The 18,623-nt window shown below is 38.9% G+C and overlaps 1 protein-coding gene across 7 annotated transcripts in view; it reads left to right on the top strand.

Moving 5' to 3' along the window:
• LOC121917206 (HMG box transcription factor BBX-like) overlaps positions 1-18,623 on the top strand; it is a 184,931-nt gene that overhangs the window by 46,836 nt on the left and 119,472 nt on the right. The gene's annotated exons all lie outside the window — the stretch shown is intronic.

The raw sequence follows: 18,623 nt of genomic DNA, 5'->3' as shown, positions 1-18,623 counted from the left end.
AACAGTTTTTTCCTATGGGATTTTTTCGTATCCTGGAAATTTCGTAAGACGGTGCTTTCGTATCCCGGGGTACCACTGTACTGAGTGAGCAGGTCCTGGCATGTTTAGTAGGCCCCTTCCTGTGGTTAAGCATATTGGAGAATTGAATCTTTGTTGTATGTTATATGTCACATTGTTGTCAGTATGTAGGTAATATGTTGATGGTATCCATTGTAAAAGAAAAGGGAGGGGAATACAAATTGTGAAATTTTAAAAACCAACAAATTCTTTGCAGCATAACTTCTATAGACCATATCTCATTTTCAAACCCAAAAGACTCTGTGTTGTTTTTGTTGCACGTGACTAAAGCAGCTACCCCCTTGGGAAGTTGGAACAGTGCACTAGTGATGATATCACTGAAATATTAAGTTAAATGTTTTTCCCCCACCTTCTTATCCAGTGTTCACTAATTGTTAATTATTCCAGCTGTTGCCTACCTTTCTTTAACCTCCTTTAGAGCTTACAATGCAGTTTTGTATCGCTGTGTTTTTTAAAAATATATATATGTAATTTAGGCAGCATGCCTTCTTAGAAGTATACCTATTGACTGTAGTGGGACCTTCCATGTAGAGCTGCAGTTTTAATGCTTTAAAATGTATGTACACTGCTACCTCGGGTTACGAAATTAATTCGTTCCGCCATTCCCTTCGTAACCCGAAAATTTCGCAACCCGAAAAGGCTTTCCGTTAGCGCTGGAAAGCCTATAGCCGCGCTTCGCATTTGAATTTCGTGCCGAAATGAATTTCGTAACCCGAAAAATAGTTCGTAACCCGGAACAGTTTTTTCCAATCCAACTTTTTCATATCCCGGAAATTTCGTAACGCGATCATTTCGTATCCCGAGGCACCAGTGTACAGCATAATTTTGATAACTTATACTAATATTCTTGTGTCTGTTATTTATTAATTCAAAAATGTTGATCCTGCTTTTGAGACATTTTGTCCCTCTCAAGGTGATGTAATATAAAGTTTTAAAATATATAAATCAACAAGCAAACAAACAAACAAGCTTCATTTATATACCGCTTCATACCGCCTAAGCAGTGTCTAAGCAGTTTACAACTGTAAGCTAATTTGCCCCCAACAATCTGGGTACTCATTTTAGTAACCTCAGTGGGATGCAAGCCTGAGTCAAGCCTGAGCCCTTTTGCTGGTCTTGAACTCACAACCTTGTGGTTTTGAGTGAGTGGCTGCAGTACAGGCATTTAACCACTGTGCCACTAGGGCTCCTTGTGCCAACTGCATGCTTGCCATTTGTGGTTTGACTTTCTATGGATGGCAAGCCCCGGTCTTTTCAATGAGTGTGCGCACATGCGGTGGGAAATAGGGTCCCACATTTTTTGCTATCTGTGGGGGAGGGTCTGGAACAGATCCCCCTGGGGATAGCAAGGGACAGCTATATAATAACAGTTGCAGTTTAACCATTAGTTTAGACACATTTACTTTAACATTCACACTGTTTGGAGTTAAGAACTGCTCATTAATAATTCATATGCAGCCTGGGGTGTAGCCACAATGTAGAATTAAAGTGGTTTGACACCCACTTTTAAAGCCATGATTCTATCCTATAGAATCCTGTGATTTGTAGTTTAGTGAGGCATCAGAGATTTCTGACAGACCAGGCCGAATACATCACCAAACTATAAGTACCAGGATTCTGTAGGCTAGAGTCATGGCAGTTAAAGTGGTGTCAAACTACTTTAATTCTGGACACCCTGAAATGTAAAAGTCTGTAAGGTTTTTGTGTAAAGCACTAGCAGTAATGAGAGCCAGAATGATGTATGGTTTGAGCACTGGACTGTGACTCTGGAAACCTGACTTTGAATCCTGGCTCAGCCATGTAAACCACTTGGGCAAGTCACACACACTCAGCCTCAGAAGGATGGCAATGGCAAACCTCATTTGGTCAAAATGTTCCAAGAAAACCACATGATAGGTTTGCCAGGAGGCTGCCACATGTTGGAAACGATTTGAAGGCACACAACAACAATAGCACAACTAGTGACAAAGCTATACATGAATCTGGAAAGAGGGAATTCCAAGGCTGTGGAGTCACCACATTTAATAATATATTACAGAAGTTAGGAAAGTGCTTTTCCAGCTGTTAATGAAATAATTTTAGAATTGGTAATTCTGATTTTTCTTGATCTACATTATGTATCAACAAGTTCAGCTTATCTATATGTCATATGTAATAAACACTATTTCAAAAGAGCTTTGAAAAATTAAGAGTACTGATGGCTACTAAACATGTAGAGAGGGCTGGAGAGACCATCTTTGGATGGCTGATGCTCTGTCTCTAGAAAGTAGTATCTAAAACCAGTGATCATGTGACTGATCCAAATTCCAACGAGGTGCAAGCACTAAGTTGCATCGTACACTTGCATCATGACATCTTTATAAATTGCCATGTTTTTTCCTTTTAAATACACAAAAGTAGGGCCCAGTCCTTTGATACTTTGCTTGTGTGTATTTTAAAGGGGAAAATGGGAATATATATAAATATATGATACCTATATGTATGCTTCTGTATTTGATGTTGAATTAGGATTCTAAAAGAACAAAGTCTTGAATTCTTCCTAAGCTGTGGAAACACACTGAGTGACCTTGTGCAAGTTGCATTCTCTCAGTTTTAGAGAAGGGCAATGGCACTGCTCTGCCCATACAAATCTTGCCAAGAAAACCCTGGGTCAATTTTCCTTAGGATTCCCATTAGTCAGAAATGACTTGAATGAACATAAGAACAACAATTGGAACTTTAAAAATGCTTTCATAATTTTATTGGATTTTACAAAATAGAAATACAAAAAAGAGTGTGAGGAGATAGAAAAAGATAAGGAGAGAGAAATATATAGAATATGACTAGGGACTAGCATATTTCTTTAAATAAGATAAATCTATCTCTAAAAAATATTTTGAGTTGCCATTTGTTTATAGCTAAAGCAGAAAGATATTGTGGTCACTCTGTGATGAATGGTGACTATTTGTTTTTCTAGCCTTCAAGCACGGGTCTTTCAGATACAACGAGCATGCGAGATTCAGCCATATAGACTGTCAGTTAAATCCCAAGTTCTGTGAACATAGTTAAGAGTACATCTACACGTATAAATATCAAAGATTTTTCTAATATAAACTTCATATACAGTGAGATAGCAATCACTACTCAACATTTCCACATCATATGCCCCAGTGAAAGGTTATCTGTATTAGATCATCAGCACTGGTTTCTTCCCTTCTTTCTTTTTGGTATGTGTTATTGAGCCCTGAGACTTCAGTTTTGCTGAACCACATGTACCATAGCTTTAGGGCTAAATAAATTCCAGATATTGAACTAGGCGATTTTCCATTGGTTGATCTGCAGAAAGCAGTAGCGGCTCAGGGCCACTGTTAAGTGGCCAGAGGGCAAAGTGAATTGGTCACCAAAGGCAAAACCAAGTAGTGCTAATTTTGTATTTTGTCTTATCCTGGGATCATGTCTTGAGATCTCTCTCTCTTGAAATTAAACAGTTACTATGAGAGTATACTTTAACTTTGGAATAAATTCTTTCAGTCAGCAACTTGTAATTGAGAAGCAAAAATGTCCTTTCATTTGCTAGGCATGTTTATATATTTTTTCTTCACCTGTACCTCATTTTAAAGAAAAGTACAGTGGTACCCCGGGATACGAATTACCCAGCTTACGAATTTTTCGGGATACGAAAAAATCCCATAGGGATTTATTGTTTCGGCTTACGAAGGTTTTTTCGGGTTACGAAAAAACCTCGGCGCTATTTTCCGCCACCGGAGGGCAGCAGAGAGCTATTTTTTCCATTAGCGCCTATGGCAATTCAGGTTACGAAGGTTTTTCGGGTTACGAAATTAGCCGCGGAACGAATTAATTTCGTAACCCGAGGTACCACTGTACAAAGAAAACATTAAGACCTTATCTCTAGAAGAAGCCATTATTGGCACACATGAATGAAAATATATTAGAATATGTGGGAAACTTTTAGGCTTATGTTGCATTTGAAGGTATAGAGAACAATAAAGCTTGAAAAGTTTTCCAGTGGAAAATTAATTCTGTTGTCTTGCAAGTCAGTCTAGCACTAATCAGCACAATCTCTCCTAGTTTAAGTGAATTGATTCTTAGCCTTGGAATGGTTCCCTAGATAATTAATTCAAAGCTAGGTTTTTGACACATGATTCAGTGAAATTCTTATGTAAATGCAATAGTAAAATGTCTAGCCAACATGTGTTGTTGTGGTGTAGAGGCAGAAAACATTTCTTTGAGGATATAACATTAAAAAATGCAATGCAACACTTAAGTAAATCACCACTACACATCCACTCTCTATCCAGGGAGATTCAAGCAATTAGAAGCAATAAACAGTCCTACAGCTTGGAAGAGGTCTAACTACATTGAAAGCATCAGATCCCATTTGATCTCAGAAACTAAGCCCATCATGCCAGGTTAGTATTTGGAAGGGGGATTGGCAGGGAATATCAAGTGTTTTGTGTTTTATACATAGGACGGCAATGGCAGATCACCTCAGCACATTCCTTACCTAAGAAAACCCTATGAAATCCATGAGGTTACCATAAGTCAAAAGGTAGCCTGAAGGGACATGTTTCAGTTTGCTTTCTCAATTAACAGTAGATTAATATGTTTCAGCTTCCCTCTCTTCCTTCCCAGTTCAGAATTCTCCCAGTCTTTTCCCCTGTGCAAAATACACATAGAGAAGTGTAGAGCAGAGCCATGATTGGAACATTGCAGAGCTGTGTGATTTTTGTGGGAATCCTACACCCAAACCCTTGCAGTTCCTACCAAGCTATCTTCCCTTTGTTTTTGTTTTTTTTTTCCTGCTGTTTGTGCAGCATAAAAAAGAACATTCTGCATACTTAAGTTCTCAGAGCTGAATGATTCTAATATTTGCTGTACAGTCAGGCCACCCAGCTGCCATCTGTGTATTGGATGGATTTGCCCCATTCTCCTGAATGGCAGTGCATGCACATGACCATACCAGCTCAGCCATGCACACAGTGTGCCACCATAAAAACCAATGGAACTTGAGGTCCTGTGGTTTTTGGCATTTTCTGGGAGGTCCGGAACGGAACCCCTGCAGATACAAACAGCTGACTATATATAGCTCCAAAGATAGTATTTAACAATCAGCCTTGTTTTTTCAGTTGTTATAGTTTTTCACCAGTCTTTGAATATTGTAGAATTTGATGTGTGTTGATGGCTTCACGCTGAAGGAGTACGTATGGCATTTACACCATTTTTCAAACTTTGTAGCTCCTTGGGAATAAAACTGTTCCCCCACTTAGGCATTCCAACTGCTTGTTCTATCTGGGAGAGGAACATAAAGTATGATTCTGGCCCAAAACAGATGGGCTGGGCATGCACATGATGGACAAGCTGCATGAAGAGCATACATGAGTCTGGGAAAAGCCAGCTGAAAAAGAAGCAGCAAAAAGCCACTCCTTGCTGGTGGTATATTCAGGGCTGCCGGCTTCAGGACCGCAGTGCCCGGTCACCATGCAGATCCAGGTCCAACTGGTGCTGGAGCAACCAAAGGCCATTCCAAGTTGCCAGTCTGTGTGACCCTTCTGTATGACTGTGTAGGTTTCACTAAGCAAAGTCTTAAATTAAATTAAAATGACGTGGCCATTTTTGAAGAGACACTGAATTCTATAGATTTAGTAACAAGGAACCATTCCTTGAATACTAGCCTTAGAATTAATAAAAGATAATCATCTGCATCATCTTCTAATGATACAGTGTTGGAGCCACTGGCAGATTAAGTATTGGTCCTGATGGCTTGCACCATTTGAGGGGCAATATCTAATTCCACCTTATCAACTGGACCTGTGCCACTGGCTGTGACTTCTTTGGTTTCAACAGCATCTCTGTGGTCAGAGACCTGATAACATTCTCCATTCATCTTCAGGGCATTAAACACCACCATCAGCTCCAGATGAATACCTTGAGAAGTTGAATAAGTATTCTTCTAACAAGAATAGTCTACTTACTACTTTGCTTCGGGTTAGAACGACAAAGGGCCCGAACAGACAGGCCAAAATAAAGCTGCTTTGGTCACTTTGGAGGTATGCTGTTTAAATGACACATGTATCCTAAGAGGCCGGAGGCCACGCCAAAGCCATGCTCTAGTTCTAAGGATTAGAATGCAGCTTTGGCGACACTTCTGGCCTCTTAAGATGCGTGTGTCCTGTCTGTTCGGACCCTAAGTCCCTAGCACCAGTCTCAAACTTGGTACCAACTGAATTTCTGTCATACTTCAAGATCAGGTTTAATAGGCAAATCCTCCAATTAAACTTAATGACATTTATATTGTTTCTTTTGATTACTGTTGCTACATATCCTGGACAGCAATAAATTACCAAATTTGTATATAGGATATTTCCCCTTGGCATCAAGTTGCTTCTGCTCAGTAGTGAGAGATTGAATATTCCCCACATCTATACAGATGTCATAGAAAAATTTCAGGTGAATTTTCAACTTTTTTCATGTACTCTGACACTGGCATCAATAACAATAGGCATGCTCAGGGGGTAAATACTGAGGATGTGCAGCTAGATTCTTGCTGCAATTACTTAGCTTTGGAATGTTCTGATTGTGGTTTTTCACAAATGCATGACTCACTTCTGTGAGTTCACAGATGACTACTCTAAGGACCACAATTACATGTAAGCAAACCTGTTCATATTGCCATACTATGCCAGCCACTGCAGTATTGAAAACAAAGAAAGGCTTGATCTTGCCTTATCAGTTGATGTAGCCTATAAATCCCAGTCAGTCATTTCTTCCATAAAAATTGTTACACAATTTTCAAATTAGGTTTAACCCATACAGCTATATAAGGATGAATGTAGCAATCTTGTTGTAGTCAAGAACTCGTGTGTCAGACCAGTTTGGCTGAAAAAATTTCAAGGAATGTTATCCGTTTCTTCTCAAAATTGATGTAACAAGGGAGTCCCAACAAAAAGTGGTACTAGATAGGTTTCATTCAAAAACTGCTCATGGAGGCATGTTGTATTGACACTGATCACGTGTCCCTGCAACCTTTCACACTCTAGGTTTCCCAGATCTTGTAGGACTACCTCCAGAAACATGCAGAAATAATAAGTAGAAGATAGTAAAACAAGTGGAAAATCACCATTCTGCGCAAACACTTTTAAAATGAATATACTGTACTAAGAACCTGTAGGATAACAATATGGACTGTTGGGGTTTTTTAAAATGAAAATAATGGATCTACACAAACCTTGGAAGTGAATTTTACATGATGTAAGACTACCACATTTGTGCCTAGTAATTTTAATTTGAATGTATAAGTAAAACTAAGTTAACTGTATTTCATTTCACCCCCAGAATGTTTTGAAAATGGGAAAGGTTAAACTCATAGCTTGAACTAACATCCTCCCCCAACAGGGTTGTAAATTTTGCTGCTAAACATTGGATTAGATTACAGAAACACACTCCTCTGTCCCATCTCATCCCACTGTCTCCATTCATCCTCAGCGGTACACAGAAGGTTGGCAGTCTTGTTGAATAGAGTCAAATATGATGATGGGTGGGACCTTGCCAAACAACAACAACAACAAAAAACCCTCTGTTCCCAGCACCTTTTTTTGGAACTGTTCATCTTTTTAAACATACAGTAATCTCAAATGGCTATGATACCCTACTGCTTTTCATTGAGGCACATAAACAACTTCTAACGCCTTTAACGCCCTTTAATCTCTGTTCAGCATCCAGCTGCACGCATTATCACTTCCACCCACTGCGCTGACCACATCTCTCCTGTGTTAGCATCCCTTCACTGGCTCCCCCTCCCTTTCCGCATTCAGTATAAGCTCCTGCTGTCAACATTTAAAGCCCTCCATAGACTGGCCCTTCCTTACTTATCAGACCTTCTTTCTCCTCACCTTCCCACTCGGGCCCTCCGTTCTCGTAGTCAAGGTCTGCTGTCTCAGCCCAGGATTTCCTCTGCCCCATCCCGGATTCGCCCCTTTTCACTCGCTGCCCCTCACTCCTGGAACCTTCTTCCCCCACAAGCAAGAGCCATCACTTCTTTATCCAGCTTCAAAACGGAGTTGAAAACCATCCTGTTCAGAGAAGCCGTCCCAGGCATTGCATAATTGTCGCTTACCATTGCATAATTGTCGCTTACTATTTGATGTTCTTTTGGTGCCTGTTTATCAAACCATTTCCTGTATTGCTATGTACTGTATATGCATTATCCTACTTGAGAGTATGTATTTTCCCTGGAAAATGATTAACCATCCATTATGAAGCCAAGCCCTCCCTCCAGTCCATCTGCCTTGGTCCAGGCCTTGGAGGTAGAGAAGAACTGCTGGACCTCTTACCCTTTCCCTCCACCACTCCCTTCTCCTTCTGTGTCATGTCTTTTTAGATTGTAAGCCCGAGGGCAGGGATCCGTCTAACTAAAAAGATTGCATGTACAGCGCTGTGTAAATTTCCAGCGCTTCATAAGTAAAGGTTAATTAATTAATAAATAATAATAATAATAATAATAATAATAATAATACACAGAATGTAATGAAAATAAAATGACATCTATATTCAGAATTACTAGATAGGTGTCACTACATTTATGTTCTGTAGGCAGAACATATATAAGAAAGGTAGCTGTATTAACCTGAAGATAAAACCACAGCATTGTGGTATCTTTGAGAGTATGTGATGTGTTAGGATGTCAGCTGTCACAGTTCCTACTTTATGAAATTTCACAAAATCAGAAGGGAAACTAAATGGGCAGCAATAGTTTCTTTGGTCACTAGAGGGCCCTTCTTCCCTTCGGTTCTGGAGAACTGAAGAACATGCCGATTTCTGCCCACACAGAAAGGAATTATGCTGGTTAAGCCTGATACCATTGCTTTCTTGGGAATCTCAATTCAGTCAGGCAGTTTGGACTGCATAACTTCCCTTTCTTGAGCATCTTGGCTGGGAGAACTAATGCATCTCTGTACTAGATGTGCCTGGTTAAAAACTGTCTTGTGCCTTTGTACTAGCTGTCCAGAACATATAAAACTCTCCACTAAATATAACATCCCAACTGATAAATTCTCCTGAGTGTGATTGTTTACGCAAATCCAGTTGAAGAGCTTTTACAAAGCCTGGGTGATGGTTGAATATGCATTGTGGATGGTAATTTTTTTGTCTTGACATATCAGTTGACACTTAAGTATATATTACAGCAGTTGAACACAAACACACACATGTATTTGTACACACACACACACGATTTTGCAATTCCAATCCTTCCGCCTGAGTACCCTTGTTAGCTTTGCTTCATTCTTCTCTTTCTTCCATTTTTCCTTTTCTTTCCAAAGTATCTCCATGGGAGAAGGCATTAGTCTCTCCTTCACTCTTTTCTTTCTTTCTTTCTTTTTTTTTTGGTGCATGTGCTTATTTTACCATATATGGTGCCGGGGGGGGGGGATTGCAATGTATCAGAAAATCAAGGAGCCGTATGGTGTAATGTTTGGCACTGGATACGATCTGGAGACGGGTTCGACCTGACTTGCCCTGAAACCCACTGGGACCTTGGCAAGTCCGACTTAGCCTCAGGGATGCAATGTCAAACCCTCTGTGAAACTTCAAGAAACCCCAGATGGTTACCTTAGGGTAACCATGAAACCACTTGAAAGCCCACAGCAACAACCAACAACAACAACAGTACTGCTACTGTTATTATTTAGTTTGATGTTTTATTCGCATTTTAGCAGAAGGAGGGAGGGCTAGGGGATTGGGATTATGTTACTACTGTTTTAAAATGTTAAATTGGACTGTTGTTACCTGCCTAGATCCTCGAAAGGGAAAGGTGGGATGTAAATAAATATTTTATTATTATTTATTATTGACAACAACAAGCAGAAAATTGCAGATGTCACATTTAGATTAGAAAATGAAAAGAAAGCTAAAAAAAGTTTAGTAAGTCATAAATGCATAAAATAACACCAAGTATCCCTGCTTCCCATTTCACTCCTAGAGACTTGCCTGGCGCCTGGCACCCTGCTGTGTCTGCTTTCCTCCTCTCCAGCCACGTCCAGTACTACAAGGCTTGGCATGCCATGTGATGACATTACAAAAGCAGTGCTTCACTTGTGTTCCTTAGCCTATAGACATATGAATATAATAATATTTCCCGCTTCTCCCTTTGGATCGAAGTGGGATTACAGCAGTAAAAACATCATAAAATACATACATAATTCAAAAACATCAAAGAAATAAAAATAAAAGGGAAAAGGAAAAAGTTGTTACAGTGTTGCTCAGTCGTAAGGATCGAGTCATATATTCAGATGTACAAATCAGATTAGAGGAAATCAGTTGGATAGGCCCGCTGGAAGAGATCCGTCTTCTGTGCCTTTTTGAAGGCTTCCAAGGAAGGTATAAGGTGGACCTTTTCCGGTAAATTGTTCCAAACGATATGTACATTCCTCTACCAATATTAATATTACTCCCTATTGACTCTTACTTCTGAATTCTAGATTTTTGTTTTTTGTTTTTTTGGAAGTGTTTCAGTAGTCTTCTTTCAGGTGAATTTATAAGTTACTTATTGAGTATGTGTTGAAAGGGAAGGGAAGGATGATGTTTTAGTGTTCCTTGTAATTTTCCATCAAGTGTCTTTGGAAGTATTTGGATATCATTCTCAACAATATTCTTAATATTTAACAATTTGATATACACTTTTACAGTTCCTGAAGTTAATTGGTTAAGGACAGATCTTCTACCCTTAGTAGTCGTCAGCAGTATTGCAGTTTGATGGCTTTATGTTTGTTGCTTGACTGTGAACCAACAAGGGAGACAGTTTTAAAAATTCCCATTCTGTAAGGGCATCGCTTCCACATTTTGGTGCTTTTGAGTCAGAGGTCTCCTTTTGCAATCAAACAAAAATGTTGAATCTAACCAGCAGACATTAATCTGGGAATTTCAGTAAAAGTTAGCTGTCCCAATGGTGCTTTGCATACAGTATTGTGATTGCTTCACAGTGAAGGAAGGCAAAACATTCTGTAAAATGTGCACACTGTGCCTGAATTTGGTGAGTTGTTAACGCAAGGAATATCTGTATTAAAAGATTGAAGCAACAAACCTATAGATACATACTTAGAAGCCAGTCCTATTGAAAACAATGGAATTGACTTCTGAGTAGACATGCAGAGGATTGCACTATAAGAGCCTTAGACTTTTTATGGTGGGTCCAGCATCATAGGGGGAACAATACTAGAAAACCTGTTCTGTGTATCTGCACCTTCAGCCCAAATCTAACAGTTGTGTAGACTGAATATGGAGAGAGTATTGTACCTGTTGCCCTGTGTCTGATCATCAAAGGTCATGGGTCTTGAGCATGCACATATTGGGCAATCAATAGCCACAATCCTTTACTTACAATTATATTCATTGGGAACTGAACTATGCACAGAAAACTCTTGATATGCAGCAAGAATAATCAAAGTCTTTAAACACATAGCTGTAGAGGGAGAAGTAAGCAAGAATTTGCAGAGGTAACCAAAGCACATTTCTAGTACAGCTTGGGATCAAAAGAACCTTCTTTAGGGACACAGTTAAAATTTTGCTTACAGAAGTGGAGACTATTCCAAAATATTTCTGGGCACCTGCGAAAATGGTCTGACAATTTCTAAAACAGGGTCAGGACACTATTCATTGTTACCTTGTCAGTGATTTACTTTGTTTTTAAAGCTTCAAGCAGCTTGCTAAGTTGCATTTTCCTTTACTGAGGAATCTCTACATACAGCAAAGCCAGGCTTGGAAAAATTACTTTTTTAGACTGTGTCCTCAGGTCTGGACTAGACTGGCCATACCGGCTGGACAGCACAGGTAATTATAGTCCAACAAAGTAACCTTCTCTAGTTCTGGGGCAAAATATGCATTTTTAGTGATATGTCCAATACTTTATTTTATACACATGGAGGTATTCCTTAAAAATTGGTGCTCTTAATGGGGGGAAAAAGGGTCAGACTTGAATTACAGAATGCACATCACATTCCCCAGAGTGAATTTGAAAGCATATCATTGACAAGGGTCCCCAAAACATATTGCAGAAATCATCCAGTTTCAGACTGCTTTGATTGCCCTGGCTCAGTGCTAGGAAATCCTGGGAATTTTAGTTTATCATGGCACTAAAGCTCTCTGACAAAGAAGGCTAAATGTCTCACAAAACTACCCAGAGTTCCCTAGTATTGAGTCAGGGCAGTTAAAGTCATCTCAAACTGGATTATTTCTGCAGTGTGTTTTGGACCAAGAGTGAGATGTATTACCAAAACTGAGTGGGTGGAAATGGTGGAGAGATTGCATCCCTGAATCAGCTCTTCCTAACCCGGTGGCCTTGAGATATTTTGGACTGCATCTCCCATCAGCTACAGTCAGTATAGACAGTGGTCAGGATTATCTCAGTATATGCAAAATGTTATGCAACAGTTCTGAAATAATTGAGCTGTCATATCCTATGAACTCAGTTGATCTTTCGTACCAAAGCTTGAAACAGGAATGATAAAACTGATATGGCAAATTTGAAACACAGTTTTCAAAGGAGAAAGGATTGCTACAGAAGAAAAGCATGTCTCTTTTTGAGAAACATTTAAGTGTAAAATGATAAATAATGGGAGGACATTTTTATATCTCAACTATTGATTGAGATCACAGTTCTTTGGCTGATAAATCTGCAGATAATTTTAGATGGTTGACCACAAAGTTATTGATTTTGTTAACAGTAACAAGTCATTGAACACTTGCACATGAAATCTGTGAACTTGGAACTGATTCAGATGTAACAGTCCTGATCTTGGAATGAACTGTATTCCTCCATGCTCTTTCATTGTTCTTATTTCATTTTCCTTTGCATGACTGAATTCCCTGTCTACTTTATTAGGAGAGAATAAACCACAGCTTCTATTGATCTGCACTGGAAAGCTAGTTTAAGAGATCTCAACAACTACATCAAAATACAGTGGACCCGTTTTGGATCCCCCCGCATAAGGGAAAATCTGTCTATGCTCGAGCCCCATAGGAAATAATGGGGCTCATGCGTATGGGCACGCTGTATATATACTGTATATAATTGTGTACAAGTTGACCTCATGTATAAGTTGAGGGAAGGTTTTAGGGCCAAAATCATGGATTTTGATATGACTCATGGATAAGTCAAGGGTAGAAGAGAAGGTTTTAATATCAGATTAAGAAGGAAGGAAGTGGAAGGAAATGGGGTTGTTTGGTGGTCAGGGGAAGTCTGGATGAGGAGGAGGATGGGAAGAAAGAGTTTTAACATTGGGTTGGAAAGTGAAGGGAAATGAGGTGTTTGGTAGTCAAGAGGATCTGGAGGAGGATGAGGAGAGAAAGTTTTAACATCGGATTGAGAACACGCACACACTCCTGCCTTGGCAGCTCTTTCAGAAATAGTTGCCGGGGCATGGAGAGTGGGGCATCAGGGCTGCTTTTTAAGGAGTTTTCTAAGCAGTATTAGTGTTTATTGTTGTTAATGCTATTAACTGCTCTCCAGTCGATCTCAATCCATGACAACTGTATTGACCCAGATATAAGTTGACCCTGGATTTTACGGTCTATTTTGGGGCATAGTTGTTGTTGTTTTCGAGTATTTACAGTATGAGGTGTTTTTCCATGCATTCAAAAGTGGTATATGGCTGTTACTTATGTTTTCAGTTACCAAAGTTCATTTATAAGCTAAATAAAACCTGGGTTCCACTTTTCAACCAATTCCACTTTCTGACAGTGCTCTGGCCCCTAAACCATCAGATAAGCAGGAGCTTATTCTCTCTCTATATATATATATATATTTTAAAATTAACTGGATAACAGTGCAGTCCAAAATAACTTTACTCAGAAGTAAAGCTCAGTGGCGGTTACATTTACTGTGTTAATATGAGGGGATGCTGAAAAGTTCTTGGTCTGGACCAAAATCCAACTGTAATGTTGTCATTTTAGCATAAACGGGTATTTTTGGGGGGTGGTAAATTGCTAGTTTGCAGAACTGCAGTTCAGATTTTAAAAAATCAGATTATTGATGGAACCATGTCAATGAAAGTGTGGAATTTTATTTTTTATTTTTATAAAACACAAATCTTAAAATACATAAATATAGCATCATACAAAACATCTTCCAATGTTCTTAGTTAGCATTCTTTGTTGTTCATTTTAATACACATTCTATTATCTACCTACTTTTAAATTTGTACTTCCTTTGGTTTATCTGGTTTTTAAAAACATCTTTCATTTTTTTAATTTTTTTTTATTTCAGCTATAGTTTAGAATGTTTCAAGAAGTCTCTCTGGTTTGTTACTTACTTCTTAGCATTACTGACAACATTGTACAGAGGTCCCTCTCCCTACGCGGGGGATCCATTCTGGATCCCCTCGTGTAAAGGAAAATCTGCCTATGCTCGAACCCCATAAGAAATAATGGGGCGCATGCATGTGGGCTCTAGGGCTGACGAAATTCAAGACTCAAAGGTCAGCAGGTAAGGTCATGGCCACAGTTTTGGGATAAGGAAGGTATTTTGATGACTGGTGAACTTTAGAAAGGCCAAACAGCTAATGCAGAATACTACTCTAATTTGCCATGCTGGTTAATGGAAACTTTGAAATAAAAAGAGCAAAGGAAACTGTGGAAAGTTGTTATCTTTTTGCAAGACAATACACTTGCTCACAGAGCTGGCAAAGACGATGGATATTTTGAAGAATTTCCAGTTTGAGTGCATAGACCATCCACCCTACTCATCAGATCTTGCTCCATCCGACTATTTTCTGTTTTCAGACCTTAGAAAGAGTTTGAAAGGAAGCCCCAGAGCACTTTTTCAGTGATCTAACATCAGAATTGGGGGGGGGGGGGGGGAGGATGTTAAAGAAATTTGAAAAACAATGTGCCAAGTGTGTCACACTTTGGGGTGAATATGTGGAATAGCCTATACGTTTCATGGCTCTAGGTCGTTCCCTTCTTGATTGGGCTGAGAACTTTTCAGCACCCCCACCCTCCCCCAAAAAATGTTTACTATTGTACTGTGTGGATGCTAACCTTAGGCACATTTATCTAGAGGACAGTTCTGTTGAAAATCAGCTGAAAGCACTTTTGAGAAAATAAAAAAGATGAAAAAGATGCTGCTATCATTCATTTGGAAGCATCCTGTGTTTTTGAAAATACAGTAACACTAGAGGGCAGTCTGGAACTTAATTTAGTAATTATAGTTACAGACTAGAACAGTGTTGGAGCAATTGATATAAAATATAAAGCATATTGATGCATGACTAGAGTAGCTGCTAGTTTGAATTTTAATGGGCTCAGTTATAAGCTTTTCCATTTAGGTAAGTTTTTAAAAAACCAACCCTATGCAAATCACCTTAGAAGTAAATGCTACTTTGGTGAGACTCACTCCCAAATAAATCTGCATAGCATTGGATGTTGTAATTTGATGTTTAAAATATTGTTTTCAATCAAAACTAATAACATTTACTGTTGCTGGCTATTTTAATCCTTGAGGGAAGATCCATACTCTAGGAATCCTGGAATAAGATTTGTTAGGTGGTTTTAGTTTTAATTTCACTGTCTTATTTCAACAATCTGAGGATGTATAATGGCACTACTAATCTCACTGCTGTGATTCATCATGCAGCTCATTTTATTCAATTCTAAGATGAGTGGAAATAAGATCAAATCCCGACAACTTAGGTGATGGTGATGGCAGTGTTTGTATCCCCCCCAATCTAAAACCAGCTGAAGGTCAGAGTGCTGTAAATGATTCCATTAGTTGATAAAGTCTGAATTTCCGGAACTCATCTGTCTGCTGTAATGTGGAATTGATGCTGCTGTTTTAATGTCAGGCATCAACTCTTCTTAATTAGAAACAAACATAGCAGGAGGTAGCGAATGACGCCTAAGTAGTGAAAATGGTATTAAGGGGCTAATTCACTTTCAGAAACAAGTTCAAGGACTTCCCCTGACTTCAGCAAACTACCACTTTTAAGCATAATCCTAAGTACCCTGAATTAGAAATAAAATCCAGTGAGTTCACTAGGACTTTAATCTCCAAGTAAGATTGTATAGGATTGCAGTCTTGCAGAATGTATTTTGATTACAGAATATATTTGTCATGTTGAAACAAAACAAAATGGTTGTAATCACTGTTTCCAAATGAAAACAAACATCTGTCTGTTATGTTGACTATATCTATTGTTGCTGTTGTTTGAGTAGTTTCTGACATGTGGTGACCCTGTCATGGGTTTTTTTTGTCAAGATTTGTTCAGAGCAGGCTTGTCATTGCCTTCCTCTGAGACTGAGGTAATGTGACTGGCAAGTGTAGTGCAGTGATTTGAGCATTGGACTATGGTTTTTTGTGGGTTTTTCGGGCTATGTGGCCATGTTCTAGAAAATGTTCTTCATGACGTTTCGCCAGCATCTGTGACTGGCATCGTCAGAGAATGCTTTGCCTGGAAAAAGTTGGGTGTATATATACTGTGTGAGTCTGGGAATGCAGGAGTGATTGGCATGTGTATTGTTTTGTGCTGATGGCCAGCCTCAGGCTGGGAGGCTAATGCAAAAGAGGATTAATGTCTGCTAATTGGTGATCATTATCTGCTGGGAAAGCCCCTGACTCATTGGACTATGACTTTGGAGACCATGGTTTAGATCCTAGCACTGCCATGGAAACCCACTGGGTAACCTTGGGCAAGTCACATTCTCTCAGCCTCAGAGGAAGGCAAAGGCAAATCACCTCTGAACCAACCTTAATAAGAAAACCACATGTTAAGGTTGGCTTAGGGTAGCCATAAATTGGAAATGATTTGAAGACACACATCTGTCTGATTTGTAAGTAACAGCTTTGAGATTTTTAAACCCAGTGGTGCTTATCCAAAAGGTGGACTTCAAGCTTTGCTTTTTTAAAGCCAGTTAAATAGTATTTCTGTCTTCTTCTTTTGGAGACTACAACAGTCATTCTTTAAAATTCTTAGCCTGTTTGTCTCAAAGCCATGCTTCTTTTTCCTAAGAACAGATTTATTAATAAAATATGATAATGGGAATTGATTTTCCCAACTGTGTCCTTTGACCATAAAAGAGGGCCTGATTTATTGTATGTTACTTCAGAATTTTAAAAGAAGCAGATCAGCCTGTACATATAGTGAAGGAAACTCATTTCACAAAATTAGAGTTGAGGGGGTGAAATGATGAAAAAAAAATATTTTTTCTGGCTTTTGACATAGTTGGTACAGCTCCGAAATTAAGTAATTTGTCTAATTGGCATAAATCTAGTGGCTAGTTCCAACTAGAGTAGATCCATTGAGTCATTGGGAATTGCATAAGTATTTACTGTTATTTAACAGTTGAGTAGATGGCTTTCCTGTATGTGGTACCAGGAATTGGATTTTGACTAGTAAGTTCAGTTCACAATAATTAAATAATAAGCTTTACAGGATGCCTTTAATTTAATTTGTAGTGTCTTTTTCTTATAGAAATGTGTCTTTATTTCCTCTTGGAATAGTTGAGATAAAACTGAGATTTCACTAGAGGTATGCCTCACTTAAACAAAGTAGATGTGTTCCTGGGCATTATTTCTTTAACAGAGGTAGAAGTAACATGGAAAGAATAGGGTGAGGTTTCTGTACCACAGAGAATAAAAATATTGAAAACTTTCCAGCTGACATTTTATTCAAAACTAACCATATGTATGTGTGAAATGAAACAAGCAGATCAGATAAGCTAAAGTGCATTCAAGGATGACCTTTACATTTCTCAGCCTCTATTTTCTTGCAATTGATTTATAGGTTTGTGCACTTTCCCTTGTTGGGGTACCACTTCTCCCATTCCTCTCTGTTTCCCTGTGCATATATACTCAGTAAGGGATTCTGAAGGCAGCTACTGTTTGCCTTTCCTGTTGGAGGCAGGGTCACCAAACTACAATTGGATGGGCTATAGTAAAATCCTATTCTTTCCTAACTCTTACTTTGTTGCACTGATTGATGCAGACACACTGTCACATCCTGATATCAAAAGTCTGTGTTTCTCTAGCTGCCTTTCATCATCTTCCCAGTTAAGATGCTGCTACACCAGTACCCAAATGTTGGTTGTCCAGATGTTTTAGGATTTTAACTTCCAGAAGCCCCAGCCAGGCTTGCCAGCTGTCATAAATTCTGGGAGCTAAAGTCCAAACATTTGAGTGACAAAAGTTTGGGAATTGCTGTGCAAAAAACCCCCTGCAGAATGAGGTGGAAAAGGGCCTCTGCATGCATAAGGATTTAAAGAGAGAGAGAGAGAGAGAGAGAATACCATCAGGGAATTTGTTAATTAAGGTGTACTTGTAGTTATATTAATAAAATATTTAAACCCTAGAATGGTTTGTTCCTGAGATGCTTTTGGTACATCAGAGAGGAATATTATACCCCCATTGTCTTAGTCATTTTCCTTGTACAGTAAATACATTTTTCTCAATGTAGCATGTTCAGTCTGTGTTGTATTGGTGAGTGTAGCATACAGTACAGCTGGAGAACACCAGTAGGATCAAGGGTCATTATTTTTTTAGTAAGTACATTTTAATCCTG

This window comes from Sceloporus undulatus, unplaced genomic scaffold, assembly GCF_019175285.1.
Source record: "Sceloporus undulatus isolate JIND9_A2432 ecotype Alabama unplaced genomic scaffold, SceUnd_v1.1 scaffold_12, whole genome shotgun sequence".
In the NCBI taxonomy this organism is placed as follows: Eukaryota; Metazoa; Chordata; class Lepidosauria; order Squamata; family Phrynosomatidae; genus Sceloporus; species Sceloporus undulatus.
The sequence above is the reverse complement of the archived record's forward strand: the minus strand, read 5'-3'. Positions and strand labels throughout refer to the sequence as shown.